Raw genomic sequence first — 26,301 nt, 5'->3', positions numbered from 1 at the left:
TGGTAAAGGCCGCATGAACGGCACGACCCTGCCATCTCCTGGTCAAAAGCCCAATAACACCGCTCCTGGTCCGCATAAATATGAGAGCTGCCAACAGTCACCTGCATTTTCATTGCTGGATATTCATGTTGCATTAATTCCTGGTAGCCACATGCCACTGGTGATGTGCAAGGTGCCCCAGACCTGCAAAGTCTCACAAGTAACTGTGTCAATGCGATTTTTCCATAGTGTGCTTTTGGGGAGGGTCCAGACCATGAAAACCTGTGTCACATTTGGAAATGAGGAGAGCAACGGCTCCATAAATACAGTGATGGGGAAAATTGACTTATTGTTATCTAAAGAAAAAGTGCCTGTCAGATGTCAATCAGACATTTAAAAATATTCATGAAGAGCAAAATCATTCACCAACTGCCAAACCTCGTCAGCAACATGCAGTTCATTGAAGATGCCTACAGTGATGTGTTAGCAGGGAAAGAGGCTTAATCTTCTAATTTACTGACTTATGTGTGAGTTCTAAAAATTCCCTAATCAAGCAATGCAGCACAGATATTTGACTTCTCTTTCAAACAGCTCTGTCTGCATCTATTACTCAGTCAACATACGTATTTAAACTTCATCTTTACCATGAATACAAGAGTGCAAAGAAGTTTTCAGTAGGACCGCATCGGGATTCAAACCTAGTCTTGATTAAATTGATGTCAAAACTCTTGTTTGATTTCACTAATGCCAGGATTTCATACTCAGTAGGATCGGAGTCTTATATCTATTAACTATCACAGCATGAATTGTGATGTGCAACTGTGCTATTGTGAACGTGCAAAGATTTGCAAAGTCAACTACTTGAAGAAACCAAATGAATTATTATGAACTGCAAATACACTGGAAGATATCAAGATCTATTTGTTGTCTCACCATGAACAGAAATAAAAGTATAACTTAATGGCTATATCAGCTCTCATTCAGATTTTTAGCTGGAGCATTAGAGTTCACCTTAACCACCTATGTGCTCATTAGTTACTGTTGAAAATACACATAAACCTACTGCTGAGGCATTTTGATTGTTAAACAAAATCCTGTTTCAGCCAGTACTTTAGAGGTTGTCTTGCCAGGAGCTGCTCTGTAAAGGGGAAATGGACCTGTCACTCTCATGTGTTACCATCCTCAGCTACCCACTGTGACTGCCAAACCTAATGAGAAGGTGTCCCAACACTACCCACAAGCTGCAGAGATCTCAACACCTTTTCATGGGAAAAGCCCAGACCCATATCTGTCAAGTCAGTTATGAGTGCAAGACCCTGAGTTAATCCCTCCTCCTCTTCCTCCTCACTGCCTCCCCTCAGGGCAGCTCTCCCCTGCCTTGGCAGAGCAGCACCAGTGCCTGCCCTGCTGCAGCACCTATGTGCTGGCACCGATGACCACCCTGACTGCAGAGATCCACAGCAGGAGACAAGAATTATACTCCAACAGCAGCACCCTGCCTTGAGAAAGCATCCCCCCCTGAAGCAGCCACAGCAGGTCCCACTGCAACTGAGGACTTGGCTGCTGTCAGGATGAACCATCCTTTCACTCTTAACTGGAAAGCAAATGTCTTTTCCCTGTCCCCATTATCCAGCCTAACTCCTCCACATTTCTGATAACTTGAGAGAATTTCAAATATTCCACATCTGCTACTTGATGGGACATCCCTATACTTGGAAAAGTAAAATGAAACATTGACAGGAGAATCATGCAAATATAGAGGGAAATAAGGGTTTTTTTCTGCCAGCCCTCCTTGAGACAGCAGAACACAAGCCCTGGCAAAGCAGCTTCCCCCATACCACATAGACTACAACACCCTGGACTGTTGTCTTCTATCAGACACTGTGGGGGAACAAAACCATCTGCTCTGACAGCCCCTGATCGAGAGCAAACCTAATTATAGACAAAGTCCTGAAGCCCTTACCACTCTCATTAGGTGGAGGGCTATTAACTCCACTGAAGTTTAGCTTGAGATAGAACTGAGGAAAAATATAAGGGCTAATTCTGTTGTTCTCATTCACAATGAAGAGTCGGTTATTCCCCAGCGAGAACTGCAAGCACCATGCCAGTGAGAGAGCAGCCCCGCATGAGGCACATCAGTCCCCTAGTGGGAGGCTTTCTAAACTGGTACTCTCATCGATTCTGATTTCTCATGACAGATTTATCTCATGAAAGGGATGATAGCAGATGAGTTAGAGGGAGTGCTCAGCCTGCATGGTGGGAAGAGTGCACACGAAGCCGCTCCTCATGGCAGCAGACTGCCCACCCTGCTGATCTGGCCGCCCTCTTGGAGAAAAAGCTGGAGGCTACAGTGCACTGCTAGTCCTTCATGTACCTTCAGCCTTTTCCAGACATCAGGGTGAAGGTTTTCAAAGCTATTTAGGTGGTTGAAAGCAGCAAGAGATGCCTGTCATGATTGTCAAAATCTCCTAAAGCAGACAATGGAAATTAGGAACCAAATCTACCTGCAAGCTCATACAAATCCCACATCTTCCCACAATTATGCACCTTTGAAGATCTAGCCTACAATACTCCCACAGAAGTGACACTACACCTACTACACAGCAGCTGAAATTTTGGCCTATTTATACATATTTAATACATTATATTTTTATATAACCCATCATTCATTAAGTCTGTTTGAAGGTTTGTTTGGAAAATAAATAAATTTTAATTATTCTCCTTCACTACTCACGACCCCAGGAGGTCTGAGGGGGACCTTGCCCTCATAGCTAGAGGGGTAATTGCTTCCTGATGACAACAGCCACTGTGCTGCTGTACCCTGTGGTACAGATACACAATGCTGCTTAGGGCATAGATAGATGGAAGAAAGAGTTTGTTTGTTTGTTTGTTTGTTTAAAAAAAAAAAAAAAAGAAGAAGTCTAGAAGTTTTGTATTAATTTAATCACTTTTTTTACGTGCTGATTTTCTTTTGATATCAAGCTTCACGGTATAAATCAAATAGGTGGTTCCACCAAATGACAGCAATGGTGGTGCCCCTTCTTGAGGATGTAAGATCCCAGCCAAGGGTCACTGAGATCATAGGACAACACGGGAACTGCTTTTGTACCACAAACTTGTTTTAATTTACTCAATCTGTAAAGGTCCAAACTCCAAAATGCTTCGGGCTGTTAAGGAAACTATGACTCTCTAGCTGGACAGATGTCCTACTGTAACAGGAGCCTTCTCATGAGAAAAAATCCATAACAACAAGCTGGAGATTGAGATTCAAAAAGCAGCAGCTTGGGCTGTCATTTTCTTTCATTTACAGCCTTAAAATGCCACAGGATTAAAAAAAAAAGAAAAAAGAAAAAGAAAAAAAAAAGTGGTAGGCCTGCAACACACAGCTTCAGCTGGTATTTAACTGTCCTTACAGCAAAGTCTTTCCAGAAGGGAGAAGGGACATTTGGTGCTCCTTGAAAGCAGGCAATACAGAGTGTTTAGGTTCTGAAATAGCAAAAATACATGTCACTTGCAGTAACACCATTGATAATGACAAGAGGATATTAATGCCCTACTTCATATGCTTTTAACTAGACCTAGAAGAATTTTACACATGTGGGAAATTATTAGCAAAAAGAGAACTCAAGCACCAAGACAAGGTATCAAAATACACAGCAAATGTGTATCAGAGCTAATAATATTTCCTACTAACTTGCTGATTCACAGTTCCTCCATTAATGGTTTTTGGTATTACATGCAATTTGAATGTTTATTATTTTATGTTGGTTGTTGATATATGAAGATTCTTTTACAACTTTATTTTTCCTCCTGTGAATAGATGTGTGGAAAAAATATCAAATATTCTGAATGACTTGGAGACTTGATTATTTTCAAAATATTGGCTCCTAGGTACTACTGTTTGAAAGTGTGGTTTAAAACTTTACTTAAGTACCACAAATTATAGAATACCATGGTTGATGGAGTATACAAAAGCAAGTGACGTGCCTGGCTCTGCAAAAACATGGTATCTCAGTGTGCTATGGAGTGTCAAACACATCTGAATGAAAAAGACCTTAACATGGAAAATCAAAAACATTCCTTCAAAGCAATGCACCACAAACAGAATATTTTTCAGTGTTATCAGACAAAATTCCAGTAAATACTGATCCACCCACTTGAAGGTGAGAAGAGATACACAGTCCATGCTATTACTGTTATAATTATGCAACTACATATGTCTGTGAACTGACTTTTCAAAACTTATTTTGCTTTCAATTTCAAACCACCTTCACTACACAATAGTTCTAAACTGCTTTCTTGCATGATAAAGACAAAAATAATGTAGAAAATTATACAAAAAATATTTGTTTCCTTTAAATTTTTTTTCAAGTCATCTGAATGTCAGTAGTTTGTTTTTCTAGTTTGGATTATTTTTTAGCACAGCCTGTAAATGGCAAATCACTTATTTGTACAGTTTTACTGCAGACTTAGCACCTCAAGGTTTCTAAGCCCTCCTATTCCAAACACAGCAGCTGTAGGTTGTAAAATGCCAAGATTCTTTCTATGGCACTTTGGCTAACAAGGAAGGCCACTCTGCAGCTATTATTACCACCTCACCTTTCCAATATCTCGCTAAAAGCTACTTAGCTGTTCCAAAGAATGCATATTGCCCTTGTGGTGATTAAGAGAGACACACACACAGAGCTCTAAGAAAACTTAGCAGCTGAGCAGCTATTGACTGATACTAAGTACATAATGTTTGAAGCACATACCAAGGTCAGTAGGGCTTTTACAAGAGCTGTCTGTGCAATCTCACAGATGAACCTTTATATCAGCACAGAGGCTGTGATCAGACAAAGTGACCAATTTGCCTTGGGGTAAGAGTTTTAAAAGTGCCTTGATCTGTTTAAAAAACTCTCAGAGCTCCTGCATCAGTAGAGGCAGTGACAAGTGATAATAAAGGTCTCATTAAGCCTCAGTGGAACCAAATACAAATTCCCCTTGTTGCTGGTCTCCCCAACTTCAAACAGTCACTTGAGGAGAGCCCTGGGAAGAGGTGGGAGCTGGGGCCAACAAAGGTCACAGCTGAACCTCTGTTTCACTAAGAGAAAATAAATGCCTTCTTATACGTGGAGAAGGTCTTAATTTATACACTCAGCTCAGGCCTGGTAAAGGACTCCAGTATAAATAGGTCTTTGAACCATAAAGATGTTGTATTGCAGCAGAGTGTAATAGTACCTGATACTTGATCTTACAGTGGTTCCTCGGTTTACATGCCCGTTAACTACAGCATATTTCTCCAGCTATCAGGTTTCTGCTTGTGCTTTGGTCAAGCTCTCATGCACAACGCTTCTGTGTCCAGGCTCTGGCAAGCTGCCTTATTTAACAACACCATGTCAGACTTGGCTGCTTTTCCTGAATGTTCAGACATTTAGTTTAATGGCCCGAAGGGTCAACTAAATATATATCCAGCGATATCATTATTTTAAGCAAGAGGAAAAAAAAAAAAGCTAAAGAACCATTAGAATACAAATGTCTGAAAGTACAGATATATAATTGCTGGAATGAAAGGCTGCTGGATGTCTTCCAGAAAGCTTTAGAGAAAGGAAAAGTTAGCTTGATCTCCTGCTAGCATGAAATGCTCTAGTATACTTCGAAGAGTTTTTATGCTGTTTGTCACATTTTTTTTCCTTCTTGTCTGAGTAAATGTTACAGTGAAAACAAGGATGTTGGAAAAAACTCTCAGGATTAATTTATAGGATCTAGCTGAGCAGGAGAGAGGGCCACCAGCTACAAGCACATCCTCCCTTAGCCTGTTGTCACTCTGAAGAACCAACTTTACCCAAGTCCTATTATTCAGCAGAATGACCTCTTCGCTATAAGCCCCAGCAACAGCTCTAGCTTTCCTCGCTTTATTCTTCTTTAGAACTTTTTGAAGGTTTCAGATAAATAAGTACATCTGTTGCTTTCCAAAACACTTGGAAATGGTACTGGCAACTTCTGTCTTAGCTGCTATGTTGTCTTCTGGGAACTGCACAGTGGCCGAAAGTCACTGATTGTCCCAGCCACCATTTTCTGTGCTAACTCTGCCACAGAAAAAAGCCTCTGTTCCATATCTGGAGGGTCATCCAGAGACTAGAATGAAACCATCATATCACTTAACAGAAGCAAATGAAACATCATCAGTAATACATACTGGTCTACACTTGGGATACTCAGCTGTGCCAACATCTGGATTGGTACCAGCAACCTTGGGGAAAAGAGTTATCCAGTCTCTTATCTGTCTTCTCAGCCGCTGAGGTCTTGGCAACCTGTTATGCATATGTAATTTGTAGTTCTCTTCATAGTGAAGTCTTTCTTAGAAACAGTCCAGTTTCCTGAGTAACAAAGTTGAAAATAATAATAATAATCACACTCCTCTTCTGATGACTTTTTCATACTTTTACTCACCAGTGTTCTCAGCAGTTCTGCCCAGTTTGTAACACACATGAAAGGAAGAGAAAAACAGCTGGAAAAACAATGCAGTAGCTCATTCTGGTAGGGACAGACAATGAGGTTTGCTTGACCACAATGAAAAATGACTGCTGTCCTCTGCTCTGTGATCCACAAAGGATCTCATAGGAAGGTGGTAACAGGACTAGGGAAATTTAATCCTGCTGCTATTGTGCACCCGTGGCCTTTTGTCTGCTCCGTCCTTCCTTTGTGACTTTCTCCCTCCCCATTTCTGCAACCTACTCTTCCAGTCACCAAGAATATTTCAGCTTTGAGTCAAAGTATTGCTGAGTGAGAAGCTCATGAGCCTGAGTATGGAATTCATAACTATCAAAACAACCCTTGCTCCAGGTAGTCTTGTGCAAGGCTGATATCTCCAATGTATTAATTCAGAGCACCCTTTCAGGAAAAAAAAAAAAAAAAGGCCTGAACAGGTATTACTTCTTTTATTAGATTTTGTGAACTCAGATGAAGTCTTGCCGGTTGAACCAGTTCAATCCCTGAGAGTGCCCAAAGGCAGATTGGAAATCTCTGCAAATAGGCGAACTGGAAAATCTATTTTCCATTCTGTTTGTGTTTCCTACCTACCATAAGCAGGCCCATGTGGCAGAGTTGTCTACTGTCTTCATTTCATCTGTGATGCAGTATGCACATGACATAAGCTGAGTGGTTTAATACACAACAGCTGTGGCCTCCATTCATCCTGTGCAGATGATTTCGACTTCCATGAGATTTGCATGAATGTCTGTCCCCAGCACTGAGCATTAAAGTAATAAATCAGTATTAAAAACTTCTCAGCTCTATCTGCACCTGAAGGCATTTCTAAATTGAAGACTAGTATCATAGGTTGTCTATGTGGGAGGCAAACTCCTTCTGTCTTTACGTCTTTCTAGTGTCTTCTGCTGCCCTCCTGCAAGATAGGTCTAGAAACGACTCAGCTAGGCAGAAAATGTAACTCCCACCCATCATGTCCTTTGAGCAGGGACAACGACATGCTGTCAGCTGCCTTCTGCTTGCAGAGTCTCAGCTGACACTCCTGTCCATGCGTCATGTAGAAATACTTCCCTAGGAAATATTTGAGGAATTGACTCAAAGCCAAAGCTGAATCTTGATGGGAAGGACCGAGCTTCATCCTGAGCAGAGAAGGACAGCCTGCAAATGCAGGATGACTTAAGCTCCCTTTTCCTGCAGGGTTCTTGATAAATCTGCCCTGCTGCATACGAATAAGCATGCCATATCATGTGTGTTAGTCTGAGGCAAATGAACTGAAGAAGCCTCGACGATGTGGATGACTAATGGCAACTCCAAGCCATGACTCAGATTAGTGAGGATCAGCACTCTGAGCTTTATAGGTTTTGAGTGGTCAGCTCAGCCAAGCAGTCACAGTTTAGAAGTCTTCAGTGTAGCCAGTTAACTGACATTATAAAATTGGCATTAAAAGAACTTTAATGTGTTTGCCTAAATAAATCAGATGACCATTACATGGACCAATGTGTCACACTGGATTAAATCAGCAATATCAACCATTTGCTAAGAGCTTCCTAGCTCCATTTTATTTTTTACCTCAATATTACTTCTTCATTTTCTCCCCACCTCCACCAAAGCCTGCCCACCTTATCCCTTCTTCTTTTTAATTTCTCTGGATTGGTTTCTTCACATTTTCCCTAAGACTTTTTTTTCTTCCTCCAATCCATTGTTCAGGATCACCCTAGGTTTAGCAATATCACTGTGAAGCGGCAAAGCCTTAGAAATATTTTTTCACAGGTCTAAATGACTCACAAGCACAGAAATCTCAACTTAGCAACATTAATCATTATATATAAACACCAATAAAATGCATGCCCTTCATCACCACTTGTCTTGTTTGATCTATACACACCAATGCCTCAAGTGGCAGAAAGTACACTAAGAGTATTTTACAGTGTTTAAAATGGCTTATTATCATTAATCCATTTTTTAAATCCCCCTTAACAATGACTTCCTCCAGCACCCAACAGAATCCAGAACGAGGTTCTGAAAGAATAACATGCTCTGAAAAATAAAGCACCAAATCATTGAACCAGGGCTTCACCAAAAACTCCTCATCAGCATGCCCAGTTTTGGAAATTCTAGCTACAAAGAAGACCAGGTTCTCCATCTCACTACCCACAACCATAATAGGAAGAAGGTGGAAATGAATGTCCAAGCACTCCCTCCACTTCGCAGAACACAGTCTGGGACAGCCTAACAGACTAAAAATTACTGGTGCCATTTATTCAACAAAAACAGCAATAGGTGTGGGAAATTTCTGCCGCAACATGGACTTCGGTTTCCCATTTGGAACTTTTATCAAATCCAAAGGCACCATTTTGACAGGATTGTGTTTTGAGCTGACTAGAAGCAGTTTCTGTTGCTGACATTTATCTAACTACACTTACACAATGAAAGTGATCCAGTTTTCCCTTGCACAACCACCCACTCATACCCCACCACACACACAACAAGAGCTTAGACACAGCTACATGTTAATCTGGTAAACATACTTTAGAATGATATTGCAGTCCTCAACGAAGAAGAAAAATGATCTAGCTGTGAAGGATGCAGAAGTATGCACGATGCCTACATATATGCTGGCTACAAACCTGAGAAGAGAAGGTGACCTTAGAGGTGAAATTGGCCACAGCTCACTCATGTTCCTGCACACAAAAACCCACATGGTAATTAATTAATCCCTGCCACTAAAATACCTGGTATGTATTACTTATATCTTGATAAAACTTTATCAAGGCTTGGGCTTTTACCTATCTAAGCATTTGGGGTGTATTTTAGCAATTAGATCGTTAATCAATATATTTCTGCTAGTCAAGCTAATATGTGGAGCAAGCCTCAGGGATGGAAAATGCAGTGGTTGGAAATTCCACTGAGGCTTGCTTCTATGGATTCAAAATGCTGACACAGTGACACTTGGATCATCAGAAAAGCTGGCCCACTTGTCTGCTTTTGATGAGTGTTAAGTGCATGTGTGTGTACATCCATCCATCCATATATATATACATGGGCACAGCTATTGTGTTCAAATAATTTTCAGGGCTTCTGATTAAAGTTGCTAGAAACACCAGCAATTGCATAGAAAGTGATTTTGTGTGCACAGCTGCAGGAAAAGGGAGTAGAAGTTGTCAACATTTCTTTGAAGCATTCAGAATTTGAACTCCATGTAGCACTCAGACTTTTATTTTTATTTGGTTTCAGTAAATGTGGTCTATGGCAAAGCCAGTACAGTATGTATAAAAGTGACATTAAAAAGATATTTGCTCCTAAAACTTGTGGTCAGAAAAATGTAAAGGCTGGCTCAAGCCCTCAAGAGGCCTGCAGAAATTCAAACACCTGCAAACGGAGTTCAAAGTCCAAGTTATCCCAAGCAGAGCTCTGGCCTAAACTGATTCAGTATGAAACACCTCAGTTTTAGAAGATTTTATCCAGAAGCACATTAAAGATTTGGAATTCCAGTGCTCAGCTGAATTGAAGATGGAGATAGACTGCAGGAGGCACTGCCGCACACGCACTTACTAGTCCCAGAATAACAACCTCACAGAGCTTGTACTTCCTAGAGAGATCCAATGATGAGAGAAATCAGCACCCAGTACTAGTACTCAGTACTCTACCACTCAGGATAAATTCTAAATGAAAGAGCGGAGAGGATGTGTCGATTTGCAGCAATTTACAGCATAGAAACCCATGATGTTAAATAATTAACCTCTCTGTATTTTCTGGTGTGATAAAACCTAAACAATGCAGAGCAGGTGCTGAGGAAGAATGAGATTTCATGTATTTCTCAAACCAGCTGGGAGAAGGGGGTGTGTCTGTTTTGTTCAACAACTATCCAGCACTGTTGAAATTATTTGACAAAAATCAGTCAGTGAGATTCAGCATGTTCGGTGGAGGCAAATAAATCAAAATTCACAACTCCAGGCAAATATATTCCCCAGTTTATTAGCTTACTTGGCTTTGAAATATTGCTTTTCCAGGGGCATTTACCGTAACCAGTGGCTTTCCAGACCTCTCTGAACACAGAGGGAAAGGAAAGCAATTATACGGTCACAGCTGCCTGCTGTTGGAGGAGACCAGACCTGTAAACACAAAAGGTCTGTCCCAGTGACAAGCAAGGCTGGAATTCATGTATCTGAACTGAGAATGGGGTAGTGCCCTGGAGCTCTTTCCCAGGTGGACTGACATCTGTTTCTTAAATAATTATAGTAATGGGAGAATTACTCAAAGAATGATATTTATAAAAAGAAAAAAAAAAAAATCCACCTCCAGCACGCTAACATAATTTATGGAATATTCAGGATTATTAGAATCTCGAAATGCCTGATTTATGGGTGAGGATCTTCTTCCTGCCTTACTAGGATCTCCCTGGACCTGAAAAGTAGATAAACAACTATATCCTAACTCAGGGTTGACAGAGCACTGCCACAACTGAATGAAATTCAACAACAAAAAAAGGGTAGATATTAGAGTAGTTCACCACACACCCTGTCTTCTCTTAATCTACCAGCCAAATTCACACAGTATTTCTGTGAACATCCTATCAGAGAAAGCAAAATATTTTTTTCTCCAAGGAGGTGTGCTAGCGAAAGAAAAATAACAACAATATTTCAAGGAGAAAAGAAAAAAAATAATAATAATTAATAGTATCATTACAGACATAAAGCAAAACTTTCAGGAAGTCCCGTAAGCAAATATTTACCAGTATATGTGAGCTCTGGGGTAGAACCAGGAGGTGGCACTGTGGCCCTGCGGACAGGCAGCTGCTCCCGGTCGTGTCTCCCAAGGCACCGGACCGTGCTCACCCCCCAAATAAAAGCTGCTTCTCGTGAAAGAGGAAGATCACCCAGGCGTGCTCTGAAGTGACAGGGCAGCCTGTGAATCCACCTCTGCGGGACACCAGCAAAAGGGCAGTCCTTTGCCTGCTGTAATGACCCCCTTTGTAAGATGATAACAAACACTTTCTGATTTTTTATTTTTTTTTTTTTTTCACAGCAGAGGCACACAGGTAAAATTCAAAAGCCTCGGACAAGGAATTTAGGCTGGTTAGGGGCTTTTTTCCCATTTGTGGCAAAATCAGTAGTTCAGCTAAGCACTGATCAGGCCAGCACCAGCTTCACAACCAGCTTCAGCAGCAGGGTGCTGCTCTCTCACCTGCTGGATGGTAGACATCACTTTGAAATGTTTCCAGGCAGTGAAACCTGAGTGCTTCAGTGACTCGCTACAGACATTTCATCCTTGTAGCCTGTGACCTGATCTGCAGAAACAGTCATGGTGCTGCTGCATCCAAATTAGTCTTTTTCCAGCTTCTGGAGTACTTTCTCCAAGTCTTATTTTCTGTTTACTTCTCAAGTGTTTTCTGACTTACTGTGGCAGGATTTTCCAGACATGCAACTCTTTCTGAAGACATGTCTTTCAGTGAACTCCCACTGCAGAAAGATAGGTCTCATAACCCTTGGATGCTGACTGAATCCACTTCATGTTTTGGTGTTTTATCTTCATGCTGCTTTCTCTCTGTGGGGCAGGGTCCAGCTGTCCATTCTGCTTACCCATCTACCTTGCTTGAGGCTCTTCCTATCAGCATGCAACTTGAAGCTCTTCATATTCTGGACCTTTTCCAAGCTTCTGGCTAGCAGACACTACTGTTACTGATCTTACTGTCACTACTGTTCACAGTCCCTTGCTATCTCACATGACCTGTGTTTCACTGGGGCTCCTGCCTTTGTTTTTGCCTCACCAGGCTGCTAGCCAGTGCAACTCTGACCTCCTCATGTGTTTGCGGACTCCACTCTTTGGCTCCATGGTTCCCATTTACTGCCTGGCGAGGGTGGTGGTCTCTTGGCTTCTGTGGCCTGTGGGATGTCATTCCTCGAAGGCTGCAGCAGGAGAGCTTGTTGGGGGAAACAGCATCTTGGTCACACAGCCCACCACAGACTGGTACGTTAAAAGGAGATAGTAGATTACATATAGCAAACAGCAATGGAGCAAAACTGTCAGGAAAATATCCCTGCTTCACTTTTGCCATGAAAGCTTTCCTTGTCTGTGTGCCTCATTCATTTTTGTCATTGCACTGTGAGTCCTTGAAGGGAAGCATCTTTCTTCCATGTGATTCACTGTTGAATCATATGAAGTCATAGGTGGTTGTGGCCTCAACATAGCACATAAGTTCTCCCAGACACTACAAAACAGACCTCCTGGTTCCTGATCACAGCTTTTGATTGAGTGCCCACCAGAGAAGCCCCTTCCTGGAGACTGAACTGTGACCATGCTGTTCTTGCCATTAAGAGGTCACTGGTTTATTCTGGCTTGTACGAAGCTGTAAAGTTTCATTTGGTGTTTGAACTTCACTACTGCATTGCTTTGCACAGCTCATCTACTGTATATACAAGCATTGTTTTCCACAGTACATGCACAGCCAGTTTGGGTTGACCCATCTCTCCTCTGCCTCCTAGTTCCTTTAGTTAGATCCCATTTATTTGTTCTGTACTACTAGGCTGTGATCATTGCTGTTCTTCCCCAAGCTATTGTTCTTTCCTGCTGCAGAAAAGGTTTTTCACCCAGAGGGTGGTGGAGCACTGGAACAGGCTTCCCAGGGAGGTGTCACAGCCGCATGCCTGACAGTGTTCAAGAAGAGACTGGACAACACCCTCAGACACATGGTGTGAATTTTGTGTTTGTCCTATGCAGAGACAGGAGCTGGACTTGATGATCTTTGTGGGTCCCTTCCAACTCAGGACATTCTATGATGCTATGGTCAGTGACACTGCCAGGTAGGTTGTAGCCTTTCACACTTACCCCCAAGCCTTGCCCGGTAAATACGAATCTAGATCAGAGACTGGTATTTAAGTTTACAACCTATTTTATTTGTTGAATGGAAATCTGGGGTAACAAAGCTGAGGTCACTGTTTAACTAGTGTAATTCAAGGAAGGTTTTGACTCACTAATTCCAACTTTCAGCTGAACAAAGCAAAATTCCATTGGGTTATAGCTTTAAGAAACGAGCCCCCATAATTTAATTGGTTCACTAACATGGTGCCACTCAAGATTCAGCCTGTCAGCAGACTAAATTTTCCAAAGCCTCACATGCCTCAGCACATTTCTTCATGGCAGTGTTGCAATTTTGCTAGATTCATACAGCTCTTAAGACCTGATTTTTAAAGGTAGCTTACCCTTTTATGCCTAAAAATAATTGCAGGTGGGGTTTATAATTGCTAGGACAAGTTGCAACTCTTACACATTAAACTGACTGTCTCTGCAAGGCTAGCACCAGGAAATACTCTTGCACTGCAAGAACATTGTTAACAAGTCAAACACTCAAAAGTAAGGAAAGGTGAGAACAAAAGTAGATTGTCCACACCTAGACCAGCTGTTTTCTGAATACCACATGGACAATTACATGGAAATTACTTCATCACGTAACAAACTAACCTGACATCACAGCTGGCTCTGCTTTGAGCAGGGGTTGGACCAGATGACATCTGAGACCCCCTCCAAGCTGAAGTATGCTATGATCTATAAATACTTTTTCTACAATTTTTGCCCTAGGGCATAGGTTTTTCTCTGCACATGCAATAAATTGTGATCACCTACTTAATGAGTAGAATTTCACAATTCTTATATTTTGCCAGAGGGTGTCCTCCAGGCTTGACCAGTGTAGCTTGATGTGTGGAACAACTCTCTGCAACTCCAGACATCTGAGTTCCATCACTCCCATCCAGCCTGTTTAGTTCTGCATGGTGAGAAAAAGTATTTCACTCCATTTCCTTTTAATTTGCCACCTGATAATTTTAGTAGATGTCTCTTAGTGCCTAATGCAATTAGTAGTTAAATAATTGTTCTCTTTTCCATACCACACATGGTACTTTATGGTGTTATTGTATTTCCTCTCAGTCACCTCTTTTACCAGCCCAAGAGATTCATGAAGAGCTGAATGCATCACAAGTATTACCGAGTTAGTGTTGGGCACAGTCAGGTGAATTTGCATTCCACAAGTAGTTAAATTAGGATACACATTTCCAATTCATGCTGGGTGCAGTACAGTCTTTCTTCTCCATATTTCTTCTTCCTGCTCTTGATATCACTTGTGGCTGATATAAATCTGCCCTGAGGTAATCCCTCTCTTCGTAACTGCCTTGCTTTTGCTGTTCTTCTGTCATGAAGCCACACTGTCAGTTGCCATCTGCTCAGGGATCTTAACCAGCAGCAGACTATTTGCTTTTATTTGTGGAGTTACTTTTTAGCCTGTTCAGGGTTCCAAGATAACCCACCAAGGGGCAGAGGAGCACCAGTGGGGAGGGCAGGGATGCGTGGAGGTAGATGGGCAGGAGGGAGGGAAGGACAGGACTACAGTGGTGCTCACAGAGCTGCTGCTGGGAGTCCCTTGTGCCACCAAGAGGTCCTGGCTTGGCACGAACTGCTGAAGCAGTTCCTGCCTTTAAAACTTGGCCCCAGCTCTGCTTTCAAAAGCATCAGCTGGACCACAAGCACTGTTCTGACACTCATGGAACATCGGACAAACCAGTAATTGACAGCCTATTATGTAAAGCACTAATTCCAGGTTAACTTTAATGAGCCAACTAGGCTACAGCAAGTCTGTACATAATAAACTTCAGGAGAAATTAACTACCTCTGCTCCACCAGCTGTATCTATTAATGACAATGCTGCTTCCAAACATTGTAAACAAATAGTTTGGACATAATTTATATAGATAAGGTACCTAATTTCATAAAAATTGTGCTGCTGTTTGTTTCCCCAAGGAATACTAAATGACACTTGGCTATAATTTTGACCAAAGCAGAGTTGCCTTTTAATTGTGTTCATATCTTTTATCATGTGTAGCAGGGAAAATGAGTGTTAAACAATTTGAAAAGCAGATCAGAACCTGCCAGATATGTCCAGCCAGAACAAGATGCCTCATAAGCTCCTAATTTTGGCCCATTTCAAGTTAGGACAGAGACCGTGTTGAGCGGGGCTCAGAGGGATGTGTCATACCTTCCTTCACAGACCATCATTCTCCCTACCAGAAAGCTCATAGCATGATGAAATAAAGACAGAAAAACTGGAAAAAGAACTTTTTTATTTATTTACACTATTCCAAGTGACTAACAGGCACTACTGAATCAGAGCACACACTTGAAAATGGAAATGATGAAGTCCCACAAGGAATTCCACCAGGCATAAAGGAGAAAGAAATGTGGCCAAGTGAAGCACAGAGAGACACAGGTAAGCACCCAGCCAGAAAAACAGGTACTCACTGTATATTTTACTAGCTCAATTTAAGTAAAACAGTATCAGCTCATATGTCAGCTTGCCGAAGAGAGAAAGCTTTCCAGAGCAGGATCACCCTTTTAGCCTGTGTTTATAGAGTCCCGAGGTTAAGAGGCACTCAGTTCATAGCTCCTGGGAGCTACCACAGTACTGAAAAATAAACATAAATAATGTCATTAAGAGACATCTTCAGAAGTCTGCATCTCATTGTGGGAGCCCTGCATGATGCACACTTCCCTCTGGGATTAATATTTCCATTAAATTTGAGCCTCAGCATTTGGCCTCCTGTACAGAATATTTATTTAAAATTTCCTCCAGCCTCTGAGGCAAAACCAGTGGCAGCCCCAGCTGCCTGGCTGAAGGCCAGCAAGACCATGTCTCACTCCTGTGTCCCAGCCACGAGAGCTGTGACAGCTGGGGCAGCAGGCCTGGTTACACACTCGCCCAGCTGGATCATCTCTGAGCGCTTTGACAGACCTCCAAAGGGAAAGAGACCAGAATTTAACTGCAAGGCAGAGGAGGCAGCAGCTGATCCCAAACCAACCAGAGTCTGAAACTATGCAGTTGTGCTGCCTCCCAGAGCAGGAGGTGACTTTATCTGGTGCTGTTGATAACAGTTTGCTGTTCTACTTCTGTGTCATCCCTCCCGTTCAACTCTTTAAACAGATTATGGGGTCAAAGCCAAGCCTGAAGGAAACAGCTTCAGCAATTTGCTAGAAACTAAGTACAGACAGATAGGGGCTGACCAAATAAGTCAGGCTGCAGATGCAGCACTCAGTGGCACTTCAGAGGGGACTAGGAGAGGACATCCCAGAGAAGCCTGTGTGAGACCTCAGGAAACAGATATGCTGCCTTCTCTTCCTCACCCAGTCTCCGGCTGAAGAACTGGCATCCCCTGGAGCAGACAGATGCCATATCTCTTCCAAAACACTCATAATCAGTAACTATAACTCTTGGTAGTCTTATTATCCATGATCAGCTGCTCCATTTGCACACAGGCCTTAGGAGACAAAAAAGGCAGCTGAGGACTGTTCCAGTGAGGACTATTTCAAAAGTGGTTAGCAATGTCTGGACCTGGCTCCCCATTGCAAATAAACCCACATCCAGTGCAAACTTATCTAACTAGAGTAACTACTTAGGCTCTGCTATTTCACATTTCCATATGTTAGTACTATTATTATTAACATTGTTGTTGCTGTCATTATTTTGAATGAAGGTGTCTCTCCCTGCAGAGCACACATCTGCAAACAGCAAAACCCGGCCTGCTTTTGTTTGTTTGAAAGAGGCCTTCAGCTTTAGTTTGAGGGGCTAGACCTAATCCTAAACTTCAGGCATGTCCAAGTGTGTTATATCTACTGGTTGTGTCTGTTGACTGAAGCAGTAGTCCTGACAACTGGATAATGATGCTTTTTTGTCCAGGTACAATTAGCTTTATTGACTAACTTTACCCCATGTTGTTTGCCAGTAGAGAAGAATGCACACTATGCTATTTGCTGTCTTATAACTTGGTTGAATAAGGCTATAAAATGAAAGGAAACTGTAATGCATTCAATGCGTACTGCCTTGAACCATCTTTACAGCTAAGAAGAGTGGTTCAGCATTTGGCCACTCCTTCAGTAAATCTCTGGAGATGCCCATATCCTGTTTTGAAGAGCACTCTTCTCACCTACACAATATGCTTCCACTGGTTATCAAAAAACAAACATATTTATTATCTGACTTGTCTAATTTCCATCATGTTGTATCTTCTTAATATTAACATACTTAGCATGTTTCCTCTTAGTAAACAATACTTACAAAGAGCAGTAAAATGATTATAAAAAGCAAATAATTAGTAATCCATTTATTGATCTGTGATTATTCTCTGTTGAAGGTGGACATTATGTATTTGGTTAATGATCTCTCAAATGTATTAAAAGAATCAGAAATAACCTGTCAGCACATAAAGCAGGTTAGCACCTTCACAAAATGCTGCTAAGCTAATCTACAACAAACTAGAGTACACAATAGAATAGTTTACAAGAAAGAAAAGGGGAACATCACATCCCATTGATGTTTCAGGGTGATTTATATTAACATAGTGTTCAGATTCTATTGAGGATTGAATTTCCACCAGGAAATAAAAAGCAACAGGAAAAAATTGGAGTAGATTTTGAGACTACCGCCTTTAAGCTATATCTTCATCTGGGATCAGCTCCACTACCTGAGCAAAGCTGTGTTAGCCCACATGCAAGGAGGAACCTACATCCCCTTGTGAAAAGGTCACTTCAGCAGCAGAATAGCTATATGAGCCTGCAAATCCCTGATCTCCGAGACATGTGGGTTATGATCGGTCTTCCGCAGCCATTCCTCCAAAAGGGAGGCTTCACTAGTCTGGGAATAGTTAAAAACTTTGCTATGATAAGCACTGTATTTTCCAGTCTTTTCCAGTGTCTCCCTCTGAAAAGCTTCCCTGGACCAGTTCCACTCAAGGGAGTGAAAAGGAATGCCTTCTTTTCTCATGCAAGCTTCCTCTCCCTAACTTCCAGAGCCTGGCAAGTAATTAGTCAATCTAAAATATTCTTTAACCAGTATTAATCAGCTTCAGCAACAATTCAGGTGCCACAGTGTGCAGTGCCAAGGCAGTTGTTTTCCTTATCAATCCCATAAGGATTTAGACCAGGATGCATAAACAAAGGAGCAAGAAATAAGGAGGTGGAGCTGGGAGACGGGTGGACCCCTGAGGACAGTGGTGTTCAAACACCATTTAGAAAGGGATTAGCAATATCAGCTTCTGGAGACGGAAAGCCACAAAAATGCCACACATAAAGATTTTGAAAAAGATTTCTTCACAGTTTCCCCTTCACCTCTCCCATTCAACCTACTGTAGACTTTGCAACTCTAATCTAGTGAGTGGCTTACCTCCAAGTCTCTTGACTGTGATCTAGCCTCTCTCTGTAAGACAGAAGATGCCATTGTTCCCCACACACTGTTGCAACCACTCTTCCTTGCCCCAACTTTCAGAAATATAAATCAGATAAGGGGTGCTTGGAAGAATAGGTGTTGCACAGTACTGACAGCCTTTTCTTACTTACCATAATGAAATGTCAGAGAGACTAGACTGAGAATAATGAAACTACAGGAGGAATAAATCCCAAGCAAAAAGCCTGGAGAATTTCTAAAACAAGAGAGCCTAGACATGGAGGCAGAAGTGAATGTTTATGAGACTCGGATTCACACACAGTGCATCCATCCTTAGCAGATTTGTATGAAAAAATAACAAATTGTGCAGAAAATGTATTAATACTTTGAAACTGACATATTTTATGGGCCTTTTTAACCAAAATTGGACAAAAGATTAATGTGAGAACAAGCAAAAATTGTATGAAAGAGGAAAAAGGATTAAGAGATAGCAAGTGACCCCTTTTTATCATGGGAATAAAAATCTGAGAGATAAATACTTTGCTCCATGCTGCTTTTACAGTCAAGGCCTGTTAGCCTTAGTTATTCCCCCAAGCACTACCAATATGTGGGCAGACCTGCATAGACCACAGAGCATGGATAGAGAATTGCAAAGACTTTGTTAACTGGCTGAATTCTAAACAAGAGCGATGAAAGGCAAAAAGAGATCATAAGACAGCAGAGCTGGGTGGATATTGCTGCAGCTCTCAGTTGCAGTCTCACAGCACAGAGGGTACCTCAGCAGTGGATGCCCTCCACGTGTCCTCCCAAGCACTGCACAACATGGTCCTTCTCTCTTTCTTGCCACAAGGCCTCATTCCTGCAGATTTGTTAGAAGTAGAAGATAAGCAAGCTGAAGGTGTCTACTAGATGTATACAATATCCTTTAACGTGTTTGTTGGCTGCTAGCCGTCTTGTAATTTCCATGGCAGCATAGCCATATGATGTTTAGTGCTCTGCCGATAACTGAGGATCTTACTGTTGACCAGACAACATGAACAGATTAAGACTGAAGTAAAAACATTCACCAGGAAAGGATCTTTAGAGCAAGCAATCTTTCCCCCTCTTTTTGTTTTTGTGTAAAAGTGCAAAAGATGCCAGCTGGAAAGCTGTAGAGATTTGACTTCACAGCCTACTCTGCCCCTGTGCCAAAAGGTGACCTGATCTAAAGAGCCATGACTTGCACTGATGCGCTCCGACATTTATAAGGAACAGATGCAGTCAGCGGCGAAGTGTTGTATTCACACTGCCCTTCAAGGGCCCCCAAAATTGGGCAGGAGAACAAGACAGATCACCAGCTACTGAAAGCCATCAGAACATGAAGATACCTGGAGCCAGAACTCCACCATTTCAAACTGATACATTCCTAGATGGCAAAATGAGCTCTCCAAAATATAGTTCTGAGTGTTTCTTAGGTGCTAGACACACTGGAGTATATATAACTTTGGCACCTGCTAGAGGCATTTTGAAATGATTGAAGCCAAATTTTCTTAATCTGCAGTGATGGTTGAAGAGAGCATCCCTACCCTACATAATGCTGTTTTCTCTGTTTGGTTTGTATCTGGTAGAAACCTTATCTTTTCAGGTTTAGCAGTGAATTACTATTAGCAATAACTAGACACAACTTCCCTTCTGGTTGTAGAAGTCCACTCAGAACAATCATTTCACATTTCTGGGAGAACTTATCTGCTCCATCAAAGCCAATTATTTATGACTTATGGATAAGACCTCTGCACATACACACACACACACACACACAAGCTTGTCTGGCAACAAGGCTGTAATTATTCAGATCTTTGTGTGGGTGTGGTGAATCAGTGAAGCATATTCCCTGTATTTATTTAACAAATAAGTATACCTCTAGTGCATTTAGCCTCCAAATTGCAATGATAATGAAGTTTGTTATTGAGCTAACTCATCTTGCCTAAGGAAGGACAAAAACCAGATCAAACACCCTTGAACCATGCCACCCTTGCACGTTATTGCTCCAAACTTTTTGAGGTCCAGCTCTCTTTGGGGAAAAATGCAAGCTGCGTGCAAAGATGTAATCTTTGAACAAATCTGCTGGCTTTAAGTATGGGTGAGCTGCTTGCACACCAGGCAGCTAGCACCCATGAGCAGAGCCATTTAGACGGTAGCCACATGACACTGGAAGGCACACCATATAGTTACTGCCATTCCAGCAAAATGCAGAGCATTTGCTTTCAGCTTCTGGAGGCCAAAACCAGCTCTGTCTCGCACAAAATTTTCAGGATTTATCTTACAAGACACCTAATTTTAGTCATTCAGCCTCATTCAGCAGGGGGTGTCTTGGGGGTAGGAGGTAATGTTTTAAGGTTTGTGGTCAACCCTAGTCTATATTGAATCAGAGATTTCTCTCTTAAGCCAATAAACATACTAGTAAAATATGAGTACACTGAGATATAGAAAAGAGCTGCTGTTTGTTGTACCAAGCCAGCCATGTCATTCACATAATGTGCTCACACAGTACCTGCACATGTATGTGCCATGTAGACAGGTTGCACAAAAATTGAACAAAGGTGTCTGTTTGTGCGTGGAATAAACCAGTTGTCCTATGGTGTTGGTGATTATCAGGTAGGTGAATTAGAGACATGAGTGCAAGTATCATTTCAGCAGGTGTTCTGTGCCTCAGAGCATGTGCTACTGTAGTTCATTAAACTCTGAACCCACTACATTTGACCAGGAGAATATCCTCACAGATCATGGGGACAGAGCAGTTCTTCACATGTATTGGTAATGCCTACACAGGTGTGAGGGGAGAAGGGGTGAAAGAGTAACCAGTACCATGATCCTATGACATCCCACACTATGGCAATAGCTCCTCCTGAGGCCCAAATAGAAATTTTACAAACTTCTTATATAGTTGTAAAAGAAAACTATGTCTTTGAACTGAAAATCAACTAAAGCCCCCATGTAAGCCAGCACTAGTGACACCTGATGCAGTTCTCTCATGGAAAGCTTTATGTCATTCCTGGAAAAGAAGAGCTACTGAGCGCATATGATTTTCCTTTTTTAGGATGTTTTGAGATGAAAAGTCTCTTGAAACTTTCAAAAGTCACAGCTCTTGAGTCTTATCCCTATCTCAGTTAACACTTAAAATATGCATTGCCTGTAGCGGGACTTCTAGCTCTGATCCTCAGCCATTGTCAGATAAAGCTGCCATAGTTCAAGATAACCACCTATAGCTGTTTCCCTGACCTGCTGCTGTGATCACATGTGAAGACCAGTGCTGTCCATAGTGGCCTGATCCCAGCGTTTTGATTCAGAGAGTCACTGTCAGATATGACAACACAAGCTGTCAGTGCCTGTCTCAGTCTCTTAGAAATCAATGTTCCCACAGAAGAAGCGCTGGCAGAACAAGTAGCCTGTCTGTCCTCTGCTGAACTGCCCCATTCACCACTCAAATCATGAATTTAACACATTAATTCAGTCAATTATTATTAAAATAGATTTAGCAATGCCAACTGAGGAGTGAGCACAGCATCTGTCCTGCCATTGCCCTGAAGGGAGGGATGCTCCCTGGCAAAAGTGGGAGCAGATGTTGGGAACAGCTTCATCAGGTAGCATTGCTAGTGCTGACATGAGTGATGAGTTGGAGTTCCCGAGGTCAAATTCAGCCCAGATCCCACAGAGGGAACTGTTGGCTTTGTGTGATTCCAGCAGAGATTGTTTCTCCTGGCACGGCAGTGTGCTGGCTCTCCTGTCTAATCTTCATTGTTTTTCTTGAAGTTTGCTGCTGGAATAGGAAAGGTCACAACTTCTAATCAGACACAGACATGACTTGAGCATTATTGGTGTGTGTATATATAAGCTAGGGAATGTATTCTCTAACAGAATTCATCTCAGGAAAGTATGGGACTGTGTCTACTAAATGTTTTCTATTTTTTTATCTTTAAAATGATACGTACATTTTGCACTCAAAGGCTGACAAGTGTTAGCCTCCAATTGCCTCTAACTCTACATGTGCCAGCATGCTAACACAATCAAAGGTTCGTCCATTCTAACCTGCTGCTGTTCATAACTTTGTTGGAAATACATGGCTACAGAGTCACCTAGGAGACACCTGTTATTGTCTAGACAGGTTCAGTTTAAATTTCAACACAGAGAGGGTTTTAACTCTGGTTTTGAGAGCTGATTTCAAATTAGAACTTTAGCTTGCTAACTATTAATAGCTATTCTTGTTTAACACTCTTCAAGGGATCCATCTTTGTAAGAAAGCTGCTCAAAGTATTTAAAGATAAGATTTATTGTACCTAAGGTGGCTATACTTTCCCTGTTGAGTTTCAGTACTGTGCCTGTTTGGAGTTTTATTACACTTGTTTATTCCTTGTTATCTTCTTCTTCCTTTCCTCCACCTCCAATAGCTGAAATGGGTATCAGGTACACAGCACAGACAGCAAAGGCAATGCACAGGAATTGGGATTTCTGCCTCCTCTCATTGACCCTCCAGTTATTGAAACATGGATGAATGTTCATAGTGACAGTGAGAGGTGTGTTTGTCCCAAAGCTCATCCTGGCAGACAACAGGGGTGCACTGTACCTTGACAGGGCTGGAGCACAGCTGTGGGAAGGGCTCGTCCGCCCATTGCTCATTCCAAACTGGGATGTTTCTTGGTGAGAACAGAGTTGCTGGCACAAGTACTGGGCTGTCTGGTAGTTGAATGAGTTAAGTGACTACAAACCTTCCTTTTTCTAAGTTCTCCTCTTTTTCCCTGAGATATTGCAGGCCGTACAGATACATTTGAGAGGTGAGGTGATAAAAATACAAATAAGATAAACCTGCTGAACAATACTGTCCTGAGTGGAAAACAACTGGCCATTGTTTCAGCCTCCTCCTCTGCTTTCTTATCTTGTGTGAAAAATACCTGTGGTTCTCAGAGGACATTTCAAACATGAAGGGCAGAGTGAGGCCAGCACAGACTTCTGCTTGGCAAAGCTACATCTGTCAAAGGTGTGAAGAACAGTGTTCTCTGACAGACGTAACTATGCTGGCCAAGAGCTTCTACATGAGCATGGCAACATCAACAAATATGCATTTTCTTTCTCTAATTTTAACCACAGAGTTTCTGACAAAGCCAGGCTTGTATTAGTGCTTTAAAGTACTGGTCTTCTGAGTTAATTTAGCAGTACTGCTTGGGGGGCTGTCAGGCCAGCGCAGGAGTTGCCCCTGGCATGATGCTGTTAACTCCTCCAGTACGCTTGGGAATGCACATGAGGGGAAGGTGGGGTGTTCATTCATCTCCCCTGCTTCTCCCTGTGAGCCTTCATAGAAAGACAAAGCATTTGTGCCTGTCCTGGGTAGACACCCGTGAGAGTGGAGACAGGGGATATCTGTGTGAGAAACTGGGATGGCACTGAAGACAGAGAATGCTCCTGTGCCTGTGCATCCTTGTCCTTGACAGACTGCACAGGCACATGCGTGGAGCTGCACATTCGCATCAGGGCAGCTTGCTGTCTTGTGGGTTTACAAAACCCAATCCTCGCTCACACAGATTTCACTGTCTGTCAGCAATCTCTCCTCATTCTGCAGAAGCTACTTTTTTCTCTCCTCCTCTTCCACTGCAGCCCCAGAGAGCATTGTTCAGTGCGAAATGCATCAGCCCTGTGCCAGGCACAAATCACAGAGAGCTGTGGAGAGCAGCTAAACAGAAAAGCCTTTAGTGAAGGCATTGCAAAAATACTTGTATCTTCACTTATGCTGTAAAAACAAACAAACAAGAAAACTAGCTTCCTGAGCTCCTTTAAGCTCAAGTCTGTGGGTGACCATGTCTTATATCTGTAAGACTCCCAGAGGGATTTAATAGTGCAGCTTCCTCAGCAGCCGAAGATTAAAGAAAGCCCTATCTATGGCTTCTAAATTGTGTGATTTTTCTAGCATCTTTAAACATAATATCATAAAGTTAATTTTATTTCAGTTATGGTCCTGCAGCTGCATATGGGAAGAGGCCGTGTGTCACCAAGGAGAGAACAGGGGAGTAGAGAACCCTTGTATAGTGTACAGAGGTGGGGAAACTGTATATACTGAGAAGCTGCTATGAGCTGTAGCCTGGAGCACCTGCCGTGACCATTGCAATAGCTTTTCAGTGTTAATTTCACCACCTCTGGCAAGAGGGACTGAGAGGGTGCTGGTTTTGGGCGTGTAGAGCTGGGGTACTGCCAGCTCTGCCTGTCCCAGTCAGACCTCATTTCAGCCCCCTAGGGCTCCCTCTACCCTGCCCAGAGCCCAGGACCCCCATGTCAGTTCCCCAGAGCTGTCAGCCCCTGCTCCAGCATCACCACAGCAGGGCCAATCTCCCCACAGCCCTACCCTGCCCAGCCATGGGCCTCAGCCTGTGTGTCCCTATCCCCAGACATAACAGGATAGTTAAAGCTCACCGCCAAGTTTCACTCCCCATTTGGCTCCTCCTGACAAGGACATTCAGGCTATGCACTCACCCTCCCCCTGCTCTCAACTGAGCATCTACACCATCTCAAAACTGGATTCACAGCACATTGCAAACCAGCCCTTGAACCTAACTTGCTCAGAAATCTGTTTCTATGGAAACAAGTGTGCAATGTTAAACAGAAAAACAAACAAACAAAAAGGCAAAAACTCTGTATGAGACAGACATCCTCATTGTCTTCCTGCAGGCTGGATAGTGGGGCTGGGTAGTGAGTGCCATGTCCACCTCAAGCAGAAGCAGCTACACCATTCACCTGACATACGATCTGGGGCAAGAGAGGCTCCCCAGAGTAAAATCTCACGTGTGTTCAGAAAGCAACCAGCAGGCTGGGCTGCAGGCTCAGTGCCTGAGGCCACAGCAAATTATGGGTGACCCAAAATGAACAAAGTATGGGTTAATGCTCTTTTCCCATGCGCTTCGTTAGTGTGCAGCAATGCTGAGTAAATAGTGTAAGCTGAAAGCAATGACTGTTCTGATTCCAGCCTCATCGTTTTCACAGTCCTCGGTATCTGAAAAACTATCACTATGTGAGTAACGGGAGTGTCAAGCTTCCACACCTCCCAAGTGACAAGCAGCTCAGATAACCCCAGTCCAAATAACCATAATTTTAACAAATCTATGAAGTCAGTGAGACTTCAAGGATTTATGACTTAACTACTCAGAGTCTTGAAAGTCATGTGCTTCAACACTGTGTAGGCCGTTTTGAGGCATCACAGGTAGCAAATGAGCTCAATTCTGGGCAAAGGCAACCAGAGCTTCAGTATCCCAAATTCGTCATCTGATCTATTACTTGATCACCTCCAAAGAACACCTGAAAGTGGCTGGGGTGATTTTATTACATGTCATTACATGGTGCATCTGTGTTCTCCTGGTGGGATGTCAGTGCCAACAGCGCTGCTACCGACCGCACATAGCCCTGACCTCACCAAACAGGTACTGTGGGTGAGCACAGCAGGTGACTTGTGCTGGAGGCTTTCATCTTGGGCTTTGAAGAACAAACAAAAGACGGGGGAAGAAAAAGTCTTGGAACTTCTCCATTAAACAGGATCCATAGCTTAGTATTTATCTCTTGGTGTGAGGCGAGAAGTGATTGGTTTGTAAGTTGAATTCAGAGAGGGGTAGGGAGGGATTTGCTGTGTATGGACATTCACC

This window comes from Columba livia, chromosome 3, assembly GCF_036013475.1.
Source record: "Columba livia isolate bColLiv1 breed racing homer chromosome 3, bColLiv1.pat.W.v2, whole genome shotgun sequence".
Lineage (NCBI taxonomy): Eukaryota > Metazoa > Chordata > Aves > Columbiformes > Columbidae > Columba > Columba livia.
This window is presented reverse-complemented; position numbering follows the sequence as displayed.